Here is a 16,721-nt window from a genome sequence, read left to right on the forward strand (position 1 = left end):
GGCTCTTGTTGATGAGGTTATCAATTCTGAAATGACAAAACCTTTCCTTCATGCCCAGATGGTCCATAAGACATCCTACGCGTAGGATGTCTATTTCCTCATTTTAACTCCCAGACCACACAGAAAGTTAGCTGATGTGTATGTGAATGTGTTGTGCAAGTTTCATGAGATTTGGACAAGATTTGGTAGGTCAAAGGCCAATTAGTGCCTTTATGCCCTAACTTTGCGTTTTTCCATGCATATGAGGTCCAATCTCATCCAAATGTGATGAAACTTGGGGTATGGCTTGTAAATGTCATTCAGAACATGTGCATGACAAGAATTGTTGGGTTTTGTGCCAAAAAATGCCCTTGAGACATCCTACGTGTAGGATGTCTCCTGGTGATTTTTCCTTTGTTAGTGCTCCCAGTGCTTGCCCTTTGCCCCCCTAAGTCCCTTTTGAGCTTAATTTCAACAAAAAAGTCAAATGGATAGAGTATAACTCCCTGTGTGGACTTCAGAGCCTCCGAGCCATTTTTCGACTTTTGGAGTGCTTTTTGGCGATGAAATTCCTCGATGTTGGTCTCCATAGCTTCCCAATCCCTTGGGGATCCTTACCGTATGGTTTTTGTTGACTTCGGCTTCACCAGAGCTTCATTTGGCAATTTGTCGCTCTAGAAGCACCCGTGGCTGCGTTTACATACCTTTGATGATTTGTGGTGGTCCACCACCATAGGACTTGGTTGTTGATGGTCTAGGAAAGCCGCTCGTGAAGTTTGGTGGCAAACGGACTTGCGGTTTGGCCGCAAGTGCATTTTGACGCTTTGTCTGTCTGATGCCGGTTCTAAGGTTTAGTGGCGTTTCGGGTCACTTTTTGGTCATGCGGGTCATATGGACTTGTCGAGCATGTCGATATGCTCCTACCCATAAATTTTGGTAGCATTTGGTCGCCGTTTCGCCGATTTCCCATTTGGTGGCCTCTTGCGGGTTTTTTGGGAATTAGGGTTTTTCTCGATAGTTTCCCATTGCCTTTGGCTATCCAGGACTGGTCTCTAGACTAGGGTAAGCTGCCAATGAAGTCTTGTTGCTTTTGGGTTAGCCGTTTGACCGCCGTTTCTACTTGCAGGTCTCTACTGCCCGCTTTGTGTGTGACTTCTACGCTAGTTCTCGCGATAGAATGACAAACATGCGCGAAAAGCTCAAGGTTGTAAGCCTATCTCTCATGTCTGGAGCTGGTCGGGTAGCCGTGCGCGTCGTAGAAGCTGCTGGAAGATCGATCCGCTCTAGGTGGCAGAAGCTCTCTCCACAAGGTCAATAGTGAGAATGAGCTAAAAATGGGGTGAAAAATTCTTATAATGGAGGTCCCCGAACCATTTTTCATGAAATTTGACATGTGCTCCTATCTTTCTGCAAGATGCGGTTTAGGCTCAAAAATTTCTTGATTTGGACTCCATTTGCTCTGTTTACCAGAAATTTGTCATTTCGGTCAAAACCTGGCCAAAACACGCTTTCCGCTCTAGTCTCATAATTGCACCCCCACCGTACCATAGGTTGTCTTTTAGTCACTGGTCATCCCCATATTTTTTGTTTTTCATTACGACTGTTTTTCATCTGCTTTTTTTTATTTTTGAAGTTTTTCTGCCGAAAATTAGCAAAATTAAAAGGAAAATAGCAAATCAAACCCAAAAAATCCCCAATATTCATAATAGATCACAAACATCGCCGCAACACATTATATACACTCACATGCAATTTTTATGGCCGGATTTCTCCGTTTTACCAGTATTTTGCCTGAAAAATGGCTATTTCTACTTATATACACACACCTAAGGGCTTGATTTGGCGTTTGGCCCCATATACCTGTAGCTTCATGCTGTATAAGGGCATATATACTTGGGTTACTCCAGAAAATTTTGCAATCAAACATCAACCCTTTAAAAAGTCGAAAATCATGCCCTTTTTTGTTGTTTTTGTTATTGGTTCCGCATTGAGAATGCCTCCCCCCCTCCTAGTCGGAGTCCTCCCGGACGACAAGGTCTCGCCTCGTAGTATGTGCCGTGCATAGGTTGAAAAAGTCATGCTAATGCCTGGCCGATTAATGTGGCCCTATTTTATGCATACTCGGTCAATGCATGGAAAAATTAATGTTGTGCAAGAGAAGGGAATAAGCAGGATGCTTATTGGCATTCGCCGTCGAGGTTTCCTATTTTCTTTGCAAGTAGCAGCTGTAATTCTACTGCTCTTTGTTTAATGGTCTTTTTGGCCAGAGGCAACTGCTTTGCCGACAGTGTTGATGGAGTTGTAGCTGTTTTTGAGGATGGAATTGGCTGGGATGTGATAGCTATGGGCCGTATGGACTTGGCTTTCCATTGGTAGTTTGGTGCTGCCAACTTTGCCACTGGTTTGTCTGTCATCGGCACCCTCTTATATCTGTTTGCCCGGTTAACCTGCAGATGTCTGCTTTCCATTGTTGCTTGTACCGTAGGTATTTGCTTTGTCTTTTGCTTTGGTATCCAAATGTGAGTGATATTAGGGTTTTGGCTAAGCATTTTCTTTGGAATCCATATCTGCTTGGTTACCTTGGTTTTGAGTTGCACCATCTGCTTTGTTGGAATCCGGTTGTCACATTGTGTTTTTCCCGCCATGGCTTTTCTATCCTTCCGTAGCCATACTTGTTTACCTTGTTTTGGTAGCCTAGATTTTTGCAGTGTAGCCGGTGATTTCGGTTGTCTATGATGAGCATGGTTGGCCTTTACCTGGTTGTTTGTCTCAGGTTTCATGTTGATCTTTGGTGGTATGTGTTCTTTTGTTTTTGTTGCCAGTGATTGCATGGCTTGCATTTGATCCTGATGGTCCTTTTGAGCAAAAGCTATCACCTACTGTTCGTGTTCGTGCTGGATTTTGACTGCCTGTGCTTTCCAGTCTATTTGGACATTGTATGCTTTTTGCCAAGGTTGCCCTAGCATCATTGGTTGTTGTGTGCTTTCATCTGTCACCACATAGAATTTGTGTGGGTAAATATATTGATGTAACTGTATATGCAATATAATCCACCCTAATGTTTTCAATGGATGTGATGTGCTACTTTCTAGCACTTGGGGAGTAGGATTAAGTTGATCTGTGACTTGGAGCTGTTGGTATAATCCGTAAGAGATCAAATTTGCTTGAGCACCCAAATCGAGCAAGGCTGGTGATTCAACTTGATTGTTGCCCACCTTGACTGTAATTATTGGCTCTACTGTGTCCTCTTCCAAGTTCATCAGTCGAATGGCATTGATTCTCAATGGTGGTTTACATTGTTGTTGTTGTCGCAGAAGCCGTCTTTTTGCAATGTGTTCTTGTGCTTCGGTTTGAGCTTCCTCCCGTACTCTCTCTTTTTCCTTCATTCTTTGCTTTTCTTAATGAATTTGTTGGAGCATCTCCTGTGTGAGTGGTAGGTGATATCTCCTTAGTCGATACCCACTAATCCAGTTTGGCATTTCTTCACCTGCTAATGTAGCAAGCTTGACAGCCCCACTTTGTGATAGATCATGAATCACAAATGGTCCCATCCCTCGCTTTTTCAGTTTCTTGGCATGTTGCTTCAAGGTATAAACAAGTACATAATCACCTGTTTTAAACTCTTTGGTACGCACATGTTTGTCGAAAAATTCCTTTTGTCTTCTCTTTTTAGCATAGATCAAAGCGACAGCTCGTAAGCGGAGTTCATCTAGCTTTTCAAGATCATTAATTCGTGAAGAGAGTTCATGCCCTGTCCAATCCAAGCTTGTTGCTACTCGTAGAGTTGGGATTAAAAACTCTATGGGTAGTATAGCATTTAGCCCAAAAACCATGTTGTATGGTGTTGTTCCTATTGAGGTTTTGTAAGCTACCCTGTATACCCATAGTGTTGAGTGTAGCTGCTGATCCCAATCGGTCCTTGAATGTGACACTATTTTAGTGAGAACCGTGCATAGTGTTTTATTTGTGGCCTCCGCTTGCCCATTGGCCTGTGGATGGTATGGTGCTGATTTTCTATGTATGACCATGAAATCCTCTAGTATATATTCAATGACTTCATTGAGGAAGTGTGTTCCACGGTCACTGACAATTTCTATTGGTAACCCGTAACGTACAAAAACATTCTCATACAAAAATTGAGCCGTGGTGCGTGCATCAGCTTTTTGTGTTGCTTTGGCTTCGATCCATTTTGTGAGATAATCCGTAGCTACAATGATATATTGGGTATGGGTGCGATATGCAGGGGGTGATATAGGTCCCACAAAATCAATGCCCCACTTTGCAAATGCCCTTGCCCCCATCATTGGCATTAATGGCATCTCATCTCTTTTGATTGGTACCTTGGTGCGTTGACATGCATCACAACGTTTGACAAACTCCTCGGCATCCATGTGCAATGTAGGCCACCAAATTCCTGCGGTTAAAACAAGTTTTGCCGTCTTATCGCTTGAAAAATGGCCTCCACTTACTCCGCTATGTGCATGTTGTAAAATCAGCAGGTATTCGCTTTCACTTGCACAGATTCTAAGTTGGTTGTCCTTTCCCGTTTATAGAGTTGATTTCCAATTAGCTGAAAGTCACGAGCTTCCAGCTCTATAGCTTTCTCCCGTGCTCTTGTAGTGTTCTCAGGGAACGTTCTGGTGGTTAGGAAGTCAATGATATATTGACTCCATGCAGGTGCTATGTTCACCCGAAACAAAGTTGCGTGATCCACTGGTCGTTTGGCACTACATACTGTACAATTGGTAACATAAGAATGTGTATCCGCATACATAGTTGGCCAATAAACCCCTAATTGTTTCAGTCTTTGGTGTGTTTTCACTGTCGAACAATGAAATGCACAACCCTGGACATGAGCCTCTTCCAGGTAACACTCGAATTCTTCTGAATTTATGCATAATCGTAGGATTAGGTCAGATTCAAGATGATACAGCCGTCCTGCTATCAACTGAAAGTTTTTTGTTTGTCGAATTGTTCGCTGTTTGGATCTACATCCTGTATTATCAAACTCACTTCCAAAGGAGAGAATGCTAACTATTTCCTGAGACCATTTGGGTACCATTTCAATGTTGAAAAGATAAGCATCTGGTATGTCATCATCTACCCCTTGAGGAGCTTCCCCGTTGTGTATTCTTGAAAGATGATCAGCTCGCGGATGAGTTTTTCCCTTTTTGACCACCACTGTGAAGTCAAATTCTAGCAATATAATAAACCAGCGTACGATCCTCCCTGTGTTGCAAGGTTTATTTACTAGGTATAAAAGAGCTTGATGATCTGTGAAGAACACAAATTTGTTTGCAAGCAAATAATGCCAAAATTTCTTTACAGCATAAATCATTCCTAACCCTTCCCTCTCGGTGGTTGTGTAGTTCTTTTCTGCACTGTTTAACTGTCGGCTCGCATAGCAAACTGGAAAATCCATTGTTCCGTCTCCAGGTTGAGCTAGAATGCTTCCAATGGCATATGCCGAAGCATCAATGTGCACATGGAATATCTTGTCCCAATCTGGTGCCTTTAGCACATGTGCGAATATAAGGTTTTCTTTCAACCTTTGGAATGAAGTCTCACACTCATTGGTCCATTCGAAATTGACTAGCAAACGATACAGAGGTTGTGAAATGACTGCATACATGTAGATGAATCTTCGATAATATCCACAGTGCCCCATAAAGGATTGCACTTGTTTTGCATTAGTAGGCCTGGGCAGGTCTACAATGACTTTGACTTTGTTCAGGTTTGTGGTTATGCTGTTTCTTGAGACAATGTGTCCTAAGATTCGTCCTTTCTTAACCATAAATACACACTTTTTCGGGTTTAGACAGATTCGATATGTTCTGCACTTTTCAAAGACCTTTTGCAAATGGTCGATATGTTCCTCTCGCAGAAGAGAGTGTACACACAGGTCATCCATGTATATTTCTAAGAATATTCTTAGGTATTCCTTGAAAGCGTGAGTCATTAACCTCTGGAAAGTGGCTGGTGCATTTGTTAAGCCAAATGGCATAACTCGATATGCATAAATCCCCCATTCTGTGGCAAAAGCTGTTTTGTGTTGATCCTCCCTTGCTATTGCCAATTGGTTGTATCCTGAAAACCCATCCAGAAAGGAATAAGCCCGTTTCTCGGCCACTCGCTCAAGGACATGTTCTGTAATTGGCAAGGAATAATTATCCCTTATGGTTGTCGCATTCACCTTTTTGAGGTTTACACACACTCGCAGTTTTACATTCTTCTTGGGAACGACCACAATAGGTGAAACCCAATCTGTATGTTCAATTTCATAGATGAACTCTACGTCCATCAGCCTATCAATCTCTTCTTTGATTCGTTTGGCAAATGTGTCATTATATGTATAAGGACGTTGTTTGCTAGGTTTTGCATCCGATTTTAAAGCAATTGTATGTTGGCATATCAATGGATCAACTCCTTTAAGGTCTTTATAGGACCAAGCAAACACATCTTTATATTTCGTGAGAAGTTGTGTTAGCTGTGCTTCCTCCTCAGGCTCTAAATCATTAGCTATATAGACCGGCTGGGGCTTTTCACCTGGTTCTGCGAGGTCTATTCTTTTTGCATTTTCAGGCCCATCGTAAGATTCTTGGTTGGTTCTCTCCCGGATTGGTGGTGTCATGATGATTTTTCTATATTGGATAGTAAATTTCCTATAGTGTGGTGGTACGTTCATGTTGCCCTTTCCTGACTTCCCTTTACCATCACTATCCTCTTTAGTAGTCCATATCTCCCTCAAAGACCGTTTCAGTTCTTGGTATTTCTGTTTACGCTCTAGTTTGGTCCACTCTTGATCTTTTGTTGGTTCTTTTTTTGACTTTTCAGATTTTTGTGATTTTGTTTCAGCCCTAGCTTTTCTTTCCTGTTTTATTTCTTCTCGCGTTCGTTCTTTTCGATTTTCTGAGAATTTCCCTGATATTTGATCTTTCACACAATCCTCTGCTTTTACAAGCATCAAATAGTGAGTTTTACCTTTTATCCTGGGCATCAGGTTCTCTCTCACTTTATTTTCGGCTCTTTTCTTCCTATAGCGTTCTTGGCGTCTAGGGTGTTGATTAGCAAAATCATAAAACTTGATATTCTCGGCTTCATTCCCACGCTCACTGGAGGTGTCCGAACACTCATTATCTGCCTTATCATTTACTTCCAGATGTTCAGAAGAGTTGTAAAACTCTTTTTGTTCTGGAGGTACTACCGTCTCTTCTTCTGGCACCACGCTTACCATGTAATAGGGCAGCACATCGTAACCATCCTTATCGCAAAATTTTGTTGTTGGACTGTCGGTAATGGTACAGACATCTAACATCGCCAGTATGTGTTCCCATTCTAGAGGCTCCAAGGCATCTTCAGGGAATGGTTCCGGAATATACTCTTTATCCTCAATTGCTCTCTCTAAGACGCATTCCTCTTTCCTTAAGCTTCCACAATGTGAAGCTCCACACATCCATAGCTCTTTTGGTTGCCCCAACCATGCTAGTAGCTCTGATCCTGCTATTGTAGCCGAATCAAACTCTTCCACCGGTGTTTGGTTTACATCTTTGTAACTATGGTCTTTTAGTTGTCGCCTCGCCATGTCTGAGGTATATGTGGTCATAACCCCAATCTTGGACCATCTTCAGTTGTCGCATAAATGGTCGTCCCAAGATTATCTCATAATTGTTCTTTTTGTCGAAATCGACTATTGCAAATCAAATGTATGCTCATACTCGATCCCGCACGAAGTGACAATTACTTTTTCCAAGAGTCCGAGAGGCTTTTCCATGAAACCATCTGCCGACTGCAGCTTCATTCTGGTAGCCCTGAGAGCTATTTTTCCCCATTTTTTCCAGATTTCCTTGGTGGCGATAGCAACTCCAACTCCACTGTCAAGAATGGCTTTGGAAACTACTCCTTGGAATTCTACAGGTAGCGTCATGTTTCCGTCTTCTCCCTCACAATATTCTCCAACCTTATTCAATGGTACCGGCATAGTGTTTAGGTTAGGTCTGTCGAATTCCCTGATTCCTTCTTGTAGTTTCAAGGTGGGGTCCTTCACTCCAAATTTTTCTAGGCATTTTCCTACTGTGGTCCACATGTTTGGCCTTAGCCTTAGGAGTTCTGCTAACGTGATTATGCATGCCACCGGGGTGGATAACAGCTCAATCAATCCTTGTGAATCCATCACCTTGTTAGACGAAAGTCTTTGAGATGGGATTGCTCTCACTTCCGACTTAGCTTCATATTCTCCTAAGTAAGAGGGTAAGGTTCTCAACGAGTCTGGTTAGCTGTTCCCCGAACTAATAGATCCTTGGTCTCCCCCTTGTGAATGTATCTCAAAGTTTATTTGTGATCTTGCCTCAAATTCTTCAATAGGAGGTCGGATCGCATTCTTTTCTTTTCTCGTGCTATTCATGTGGTCATTCATCCTATTAGCCTCGTTGGCCTCTCGGATTTGCTTCCACAGATCATCTAGACCATTACCGTCCTCTCCCATTTCTGCCAATATTTTAGGATGGACCCCGTCACTTGCCTCATTGGTGGTATTGGGCACTATGATAGTCTCTCCCCTGGATTCATATTTATTAGTGAGTCTTTCTTTTGTTTCCTCATGTTTCTCCAATGTTGGTTGGATAGGGGTTGGAGCTGGTGCGTCATGGCAATTTGCCGGTTTTCCCAACGGGTCTTCCATCAATGATTGAGTCGTCTCAACCATCTTTTTACACATATCCAACCTTTGTTTTTCTATTTCCGCATATGGATATGTCATCCACCTTTGCTCCTGGGTCTGGTTTTTTTTAAGTCGAGCTTCATAGGCTTTTAGAAGCGCATCCAGCTGCTCGTTTACCTTGTCTACCAGCACAGATCCTCCTGATCCTGCACTTTTGGGCTCAGCTAATTCATTTGGTGCTATGGCTGCTGTGGTGTGTGAGCTTAGGCTAGCTAGATCTTCTAACCGCTCCAACCTGTTCTTTGTATGTTTCAACTCATCGGATAGGGCTGTTTGCTCTCGCTCTTTCCTGGCTTTCCTACGTGCCTTTCTTGCCTTCCAAGTGCTTCTCGGATTTTTCGTTTCTGAACTTTGGGCATCTGTTTTTGGTTCTTCTATTATGGGTTTGTTCGTCCTTCTTTGGGCTTGGGCCCGTGTCACCGCCTGAACAGGTATGACTGTTTCATTTTTTGATACTCCACTGGAGGGTACTGTTTCCAACAGGTTCAAGGTGGCTTTTTCTCCTTTACTCGGGTTTTTAGGGAAATCAAGAATCAAATGAGTAATCCCACATTCTGGGCAATACGCATTGACTCTAATGATTTCATCATGGGGACAGTCTCTCAACCAATGGTCTCCGCCACACTTGTAACAGGGGCCCTTGGGTTGTTGAGGTGCTCCTTGAGCTCCTCATTGCTGGTAAGTCTGTCTCTGTCCGTCCATGCCTCCATTGGCTATGAACAACAATGTTCGTTCATCTAAGCTATATCTTCCTTCTCCTGCGACTTGTGCAGCAGTTGGAGGTCCTTGATTCCCTATCATGCTCCATGGATCTGGTGTTGAGGGTTCTTCCGGCGGATAATAGATAGGGTTTGCTGCATATCTGTTGGGATCCTCATAATATGCACGCATAGGCACCAAAGCCTTTTCTTCTGATTCAGTTACCGTTGGGGTGTATCTTACATCAACTGGTCGTAATCCTGGTAGGGATGGTTGTTGCCCCAACACCGGTTGTGGTCTCTCTACACCTACAAGTCCTGATAAGTTGCCTGCTTGATATCTAGGCATAGGTGGAACTTGAGGGGAAGCTACAGGATCTTGGGGAGCATAAGGTCTCTCCCTCACATATCCCTTGCTATAGTAACATTCCTCGGTCCCATGGTTTGTCCATTTTTGTTCAATAGCACACCACTTGGGCTATTTAGCCTGGGGTTTGGCATACAAGTTGATCTTTTTTAGCACTTCATCTACGAGCTACTCCTGGTTTACCGCTATTTCTCCTTTCAGTGTTGTCTTGGAGGACTTGCTCCCACTTTGCTGTGAAGATGAATTGTCATCAAGGTCCTTGAACTCCCCTTCTTTGTAGACAGCACAATTGTCCACAAGGTACAAAGCTTCCTTGGTCAACTCATTCAATGTAGTGCTCCTCTTCATATGTAAGTCTTTCTGGAGATCTGCATTCCTTAGTCCTTGGATGAATATCAGCATAAGTCTGGATTGAGTTGGCAGTTCTTCAACAGGACAAAACTTAACATATCTCTTTAGTCTTAGGGCTGCCTTCCGTACAGATTCTCCATCTTTTTGTTTGAATTTATGGATATGTGAGATGGTATTATGAGCTATTCCCCTTTGAGAGAATTCCTCAATAAAATTGTCAAACACTTCCTCCATCGACTCAAAGTCTATACGCTCCACAGAGTCAAACCAAGTTGCAGCATCATCCTCTAGGGTTAGTCCAAACCCTGCGAATTGGGTAGGAAAGTCTAACACCTCTTCGCTCTAATCACACGCACAAAGGCTGCTACATGATCTCTTGGGTCTCTGTTTCCTGTGTATTTCCTGTTTACCCATTTTTGCACTTGAGAAGGTCTAATTCTGCGATGGTCTACAAACCTCATCATTGGATCACCCCTTCCAAGTCTATACCCCTCCTCAGGCCTTCTGTAATAGACTGGTTCCTCGCCCAACGGTGCTCCTAAGCCATAATTTCTAACGGTTCTCGCCGGAGGTGGTCCTTCTCTTCGAACTCGTTCCATGGGTGGTCCTCCAAGCTCGGTCGACCCTGTGTCTTTGGCTTACTCTCTGCTTGATACCTTGAATAGTGTGGGGGTTCTTGCAAATCCCTGAGCCCTCGTGCAGCTGGATAACCCTCTCGGTTTCACTCTGGTTCCATTGTTGCACTTTGTCGAAGCCATGCCTGCAATGATGGCTGGTTTGCTGGTTGGTCTTGGTTGGTGAATGCTTGTGGTCTGGTGGAATGTGATGTAGCGTCATACTCATCTGAAAACGGATTCGTTGACTTGCTTGGGTTGTGGGAGGCTCTCGGTATTTCCTCAGGGGCGTATGCTGATGCTCCTGGACCTGTTGCTCTTTCTACTTCCTCTGGAATATCTATCAACAAAAACTATGCCCTTCCCCGTAGCAGTTTCATAAGAGAATAAGTAAAGAACCTTGTCTTGCTTAGTTCGTCTATGTATGGTTCTTTACTGCGAAAGTAAGAGACAATATCCTCGCTCTCGTGTTTGTAGATTCCCACATTCTCATTATAAGCTGGAACCCTGATTGTTTTCTTATCATACATGAAAATATCTCCGTGTTGATCAATGTTTGGTGGCGGCTCTTGAGTTTCTGAAACCATTTTCCCTTTAGCCACGTTGTCTCCATATCTGTTGTAATCTTCAGGGTTTCTAACTATTAAATAGTGGTTCCCCTTTTCGTCTTGGAATCTATCTCCATCATCATACACGTGGATTATCTCCAATCTTTGTGCTGGTTCTCTTCAATGCAAATGCACTTGCGACCTCGATAGTCAGAATAGACTAGGGCTCCTCTTGAGTTTGTTCCCTCCAAGAAGATCACCGTAAGCCTGGAATCATTCAAAGGATTTTGGGAGGTACTTCCTCCTCGCATAGGTCCATCATAGGTGAAACCTCCTGGCTGTTGGCTACCCATCATGAAGAAAGATTTTTCTGACGAAGTGTCAGTATCACTACCTTCCTCAATAATCGGTGCTAGCGGATCTAACCTTGCCTGAGTTACACTCTCTTCGATGGACACTACACTACCTTGGTCAACTGCCACCTTCTGGTCTCTTCCTGATCTCAAATTCATCAAACTTATCAATGCAACTTATCACAAGTTCAACCACTAACCTGGCAATGGATCAGTTTCTGCACAACTTCTTGCTTTGCTGCCAAATAGACCTGTACACAAGAGTTTTAATTTCGGCAATTGAATCACCGCTCTTATTTGCTAGAGGTTATCTTAGTAATGATTGGTATAACTGGAGAGTTAATCTCAACCACTACTGTATTTTATACACTGTTGATGTTCCGGATTAGGTTGCTAACCTGAAACAATACTTTTCTTTGATGTTGGCCAATTTAAGCGAAAAAGCTTGAATTCAGTCTTTGCTTTGTCAAATGGGCAACCAAGGTCCAAATTTACTTCTGAAAGGAGTTCTGGAACCCGTAAGCCAAATAGAACCTCACTGTCTAGGCCAGGTCAAATTTTCCCTGCAGAATGCCCCAATAGACATCCTACGCGTAGGATGTCTCCTGCTGCATTTTGCCTGGATTTTTGCACTGTATTTTCCCCTCGTTGTGCTGAGCTTACAACTGTTTTTACTTTTTGATTTGGACTTCTAAAAGCTGGTCAATGAGTCAGAAATCTGTTCCGACGGCTTGGTGATGGTGTTGATCAGTCTAATCAAATCCAAATTGGACCAAAATTGACTAGCAGGCTTGCCTTAGGCTATATAACACCTTACAATGCTCAAAGTCCAATTATGGCTTCATTTTCTTGCATTAGACATCCTACGCGTAGGATGTCTTTTTTATCAGAATGGCTTTAAACTCAAGACTTAAGCTCTCCTTGAGCTGATGATCACCTGGTATACTCAGATTTCAGTTTGGAGTCCCAAATCACTCAGAAGACATCCTACGCGTAGGATGTCTATTTGGTCTGTTTGACCCCAGATTTGTTCCACAGCTTCCCCCTGATGTCAATATCCCAGTGGTATGCTTAGATCTTGATTTGGATGTCAAAAGTCCTAAACTTCAGCTGTTTTTGATTTTTCAGTCAAAAGTGCTAAAGTCCACTTTGAACCCAATTTTCTTACCCGACTGAGGTGAAACCCCTTTCAGTCACTCAATATATCATGAAAGACACACTCATGCAGCCATCTTATGGTTTTGGTTTCAAGTTGATGTTTTGGCACTAATTGGGTAGGATGTCTAGCAATTTCAGTCTATCTGGCCTTATCCTGTCAAGAGATGGCCAAGTTTCCACTTTCCAGTTGAAATTAGGTAAACCCTACCTTCAGAACACACTGGTCAACTCAAAATCCCAAAATCCCTCCCAGATTGGCCTATAGACATCCTACGCATAGGATGTCTCCTGGCTTAAAATTAAAGTTTTTTTCTGACAGAAATGCTCCTGATGCTCTGTAGGCCTATCAGAAACACTCACAGTAACTTTTGGATTTCAATTAGGCTTTCAACCACACTTTTGCGTCTTTTTGCGTCTTTTACAAACTTGTAATGATTCTACCAAGCAAGTATACATGCATGAAATGCTCTAGATCTGAATCATGATGTTCTACTTACTCTACTCCTACCTACCATGAGGAAATGGTGATAATGGTGTTTTTGATTTTTCTTTTGGCCTCTCCGGACTCTCAAGCTCTACTCTCACCGCTTCTACCACTCCCACTTCTACTCTAGACTCGACTACTACCTAAAACTACCTAAGTCTACCTCCTCTACCTAAGTCTACCTAAGTCGAAGGATCTAGGCCAGACACACGCTTCGTAGACTCCCTCTAAGACCTAGAGAGTCCTCCACCCTCTGATCCTATCTAAATGTAAAGCGAGACTCTTGGCAAGCCAAAAATCCCAATCCTCAAGGATTAGTCTCGGTCACCTACCTAAGGTTTTCGTCCCCGGCAGCGGCGCCAATGTTGGACAAGTACGCCGCGACGGACGTCAGCACCGCGAGAACTTACCTAACAAGTAATGTCAGCTAAGGACGAAGCTCGACCCGCAGGCACATGGAAGCAAGCATAAGGTGTCAACCTACACTCGATCGACTCCTAACTAATTCCTACAGAGGCTCCTACCACTTGTCTAAGTCACAGTCTTCAAGAAAACAAAAGAGGATGCTTCCTACAACGTTTGCTAGAGCCGAATACCTATCAAACACTTCTGAAACACCATAGAACTTGAAGGAGACCCTACTAATACCTATAGGCCACTCTCCCTAAGGTCTGTGCACCAAAATCACGACCCAAAACACCCGGTGCAGAAATACGTAGGATGTCTGGCCGAAATCTGCAGGTCTTCATTTCCGAAATATGAAGTGCCTAATGTGTAGTTCTACTCATTGTGAACGCGTGGATATGCTGCAATGCAAAATCGGACAACGTATGCTCACCCAAACAACCGATGAAGCTCGTAGAAGGAGCTCCCAAAGCCGGGCCATACGCGCGCAATGTTGGTATCGGCTCGTAGCTCTAGTCGGGGGCAACACGCTGCACTTCTCCGCACTCGATTCCGACCACCGTAGCACACGTAGCATCAAGACAAAGCTCACACTCTCTCTCATGTACACAGTACGCTCACTCACAAACTTAAACTTGTTTAAAATGAAAAAAGGTTTTTCATTAAGGTCAAAAAGTGATATATATACCTTACAACTTCTCAAACCCTAAAGTTTCAAAATCATCCATCTACTCCATCTAACTATCAAAACTGGGATACAATTTGGAAACTTCTGTAAGTCCCAATATTTACAAGGTGAAAAACCGGGTTTTCCTCAATGAATGACTAATTACAAAAAAATAATAATCCGCCGAGTAGTTAGATGCCGTGGGGTGTGTCCAGCTTCTAACAATGGTTGACCAAGAAGCAACCTATTGTGTCCACTTCTAGTTGTGAGGCTGAGTACAGGGCAGTCTTCACTACTACGGTTGAGCGTGTATGGCTCAGACACCTTATGGATGGTTTGGGTGTTGGACATGACACTGCCAACATTATCTACACTGATAGTCAGAGTGCATTGGTACTTGTGAGGAACACAGTTTTTCATGCTCACACAAAGTACATTGAGGTGCATTACCACTATGTCAGGGAGAGGCTCTCAACAAGAGAGATCAGCTTGGCTTATGTGCCAACACAGGACAACCTTGCAGATCTTTTCACAAAGGCATTGTCTGGTCAGAAGTTTGAAGATTTCCGCAAAGTATTTGGGCTTACTTTCCTTTGTGGGCTGATCATGTCCTCAAGGAATGGCACTTCCCTTTACTCATGTGCTAGCTCCCGTTCACCGCATCACTCTAGGAGGGATTTGTTACCATATACGTGGTAGTGATGTGTGTGAACACACTTAGGATCGCCGGGGCATGTTTTCCCTCTTTAGGAGGTTTTTTTCCTTGTGCATTGTATATACACCCATTCATTCTAGGGCTATCTATCTTTCCATTGCACACAAAGTAACACACTCTCTATTGTGTGCCTTGAGCTTCCTTCATCTTCTCCAAGTTGTGTGTGTTTCCCTGCAACCCTAATTCCAACAATTCTAAAACACAAAAACTTCCTCTCATTTTCCCCTTTTCTCACTTCTTCCTCCCTCATAAATATGATACCCCCTCCCCTATTCTTAAGCTTGGGAGATAAATTATTGGGGGCCTGCCCCTAACTTATATGCTTATATAACTTGTATAAAAAAAACCCTGCCTTGCACTTACAAAGTGCGGTAAGGTTTCCATGGTGAATCCGCAGGGGGTCATGGCAAGCCCAGAAGCAAGAAAGTAGATCATCATAGGAGCATTGTTTTGGATCAAATTGAATGCGGACAACTTCAAAATGGCCCAAGTCACCAGCACAGACATCATTGTAAGAGGGATTATGAAGATGACCTTGTCTTGTTACCCCAGGTACTCTTTGGAAGGCAAGCTCAACACCCCAAAATAGCCAGAGAAAACTGTTGACCCATCGACAACCTGGTGGACATCCCCTAATCCTTCATCAATGTTCTGGAGATCGTCGAGCTAGCCTTCCATGATAAGTGGGAAGCTCGGTGGGCAGCCATCAACATTCCCTTGGTGGACGATGATGTCGATCCTCAGAATGGTTGGTAGCCAGAGCCAGCTATTGAGCACCTGGGTATCTTCTCATGCACTCACTACTAGCGTCTATGCATAAAAAAAATGCATCCTCTTGTACCCTCACCCTTGTGTGACACATGGTAGGTGCTAGGATTCCACTCTCGCCCACCACCAATACTCTCCACCTGGATGCTTGCCCGAGCTCTATGTGAGGCCATTTGCTTTTGTTTTCACTTGCAAGAGGGTATATATACCCTCTATTAAAATGCACCAAAGAATTATAGGCACGTACTGGGTCTATGACTTCGTACACCCATTAATTTCATGCTGAGGGAAGTAAGTTCGGATGTGACCAAAAGGTGAGCACTTCTAGTAGTGTGTGGTACTCAGACTCTCTCTGTCATAAAATCTAATATCTAACCAACCCAAATGATTTTCTCATATTAAATTGATCATTTAATGTGGGAGAATAAACGAGAACAAGGGTTAGAATATAGACATCTGCTTACAGATCTATCTCAACACGGGGCCAATGGTAAAGGGGTGCAAATGAGAGATGGTCTATCAAAGAGCAAGGCTAGCCAATGAATCTTAAAGACCTTAGGGTTAGATTCATTTAAGACCTCCAAAGGTTAGTGTTAAAAGTCCTTTGACCTTAAGTAAGCTAGGGTTGTGCTTGAGATGGGAACCCGACCCAAGCTTGAGGTGCTTGTCGTGCTTGCTGACTAAGATGCTTGAGGTGCTTGTCGTGCCAAATCTTGAAGCCAATCAATGGGATGGATTATCAGCTCAAGTTGCCCAGCCACTGGATCATACACAATGCTTTTTATGTGAGCCTAGTTAAGCCCTACAAAGGAGATCCACCAAGTGAACCAATTATTGAAGACCCTCTCAAAATCCAAGACCAAGAAGAGGTGCTACAACCCAAAGCCATCCTTCGGCA

General features: G+C 43.3%; 1 pseudogene; it reads right to left on the reverse strand.

The window, feature by feature from the left end:
* The window catches only part of LOC147461299 (peptide methionine sulfoxide reductase-like), a 39,246-nt pseudogene extending 23,250 nt beyond the window's left edge, over positions 1-15,996 (reverse strand).
* Positions 15,997-16,721: the final 725 nt, after the last annotated feature.

The sequence above is a fragment of the Adiantum capillus-veneris genome, chromosome 3 (assembly GCF_014529385.1).
Source record: "Adiantum capillus-veneris isolate H3 chromosome 3, ASM1452938v2, whole genome shotgun sequence".
NCBI classification, from domain to species: domain Eukaryota; kingdom Viridiplantae; phylum Streptophyta; class Polypodiopsida; order Polypodiales; family Pteridaceae; genus Adiantum; species Adiantum capillus-veneris.